The sequence below is a fragment of the Elephantulus edwardii genome, unplaced genomic scaffold, assembly GCF_000299155.1.
Source record: "Elephantulus edwardii isolate Elephantulus edwardi_28Jun2011 unplaced genomic scaffold, EleEdw1.0 scaffold00068, whole genome shotgun sequence".
NCBI lineage: Eukaryota > Metazoa > Chordata > Mammalia > Macroscelidea > Macroscelididae > Elephantulus > Elephantulus edwardii.
This window is the reverse complement of record NW_006399818.1, coordinates 8,692,219-8,693,388: the sequence shown is the minus strand read 5'-3', so window position 1 is coordinate 8,693,388 and position 1,170 is coordinate 8,692,219.

Below are 1,170 nucleotides of genomic sequence, written 5' to 3'. Positions count from 1 at the left end.
AAAAAAAAAGAACAAGAAGAGGACAACAAGACCAAGATGGAGGTCAGACAAGACTATGGATAATGCTTGCACTATAGGACCAAAAACCAAAGCAAAGGGGAGAAATCAAGATATTAAAGAGCTGAACAGAGATTTCAGAGGCCAGCACCGGAAGATAAAGTAAGGTATTATGATGAAATGTGCAAAGAGCTGGAGTCAGAAAATCAATGGTGCTGAATTCACTCGGCATTTCTTAAGCTGACAGTGTCTACAGTAGGAAACCAAAAATCAAATGCCATCTAAGTCAGTTCCGACTCATAGTGATCTTCCATCAGGTTTCTGAGGCAGAAAATCCCAAAGGAAGAACTAACTCTCTCTCTCTCTCTCTCTCCCCGCCCCCACCATGGACCACCTGATGGATTCAAATTGCTGACCTCTCAGTAACAGCTAGAGTTTCTGGAGGCAAGCTATTTTGGAAGTGGATGCCACTCCTGCTTCTAAGCTTGTTTTAGTTGGGGAGCTCCCCCAAACACTGTCCACAAAGGGTAACCATTATCGCATTTGACACATCAGTGTCACAGTGTTCAGCATCACAGCAACCATGAGTTACCTCTGTACAGCAAATGGACAAACCAGTGCTATACCACTTAGAAGAATGTTTAGCCAAAACCACTTAAAATCTTTGTAGAATCTGGCTGATCCAGACGACTTAATAGTCATTGCAATTAAGGTGTGCCTGATTCAGGTCATGGTCTTTTTAATCACTTGCTATCCATTGGAGAGCTAGACAATGAGTAAGATGATGATGATGATGATGATGATGATTGATGATGATGATGTTGTTGTTGTTATGTGCCGTTGAGTCACTTGCGACACATAGCGACCCTATGTACAACAGCCCTAACCTAAACTCTGCTCTATCCTATGCCAATCTCACTGCCTCTGACACACCCATCCCGATTACTCCAGTGACTGAATCAATCCACCTCATAGAGGGTCTTACCCTCTTGTGCCGTCCCTTCACCCTCCCAAGCATGATGTCCCTCTCCAAGGACTGGTCCCTCCTTAAAACATGTCCAAAGTATGTTAGACAGAGCCTCAGAATCCTTGTCTCCAGGAGCAGCCTAGTTTAATCCTCTCCAGGCTGAATCTGTTTGTTTTCCTAGCAGTCCATGGTCCCCTCAATACTCT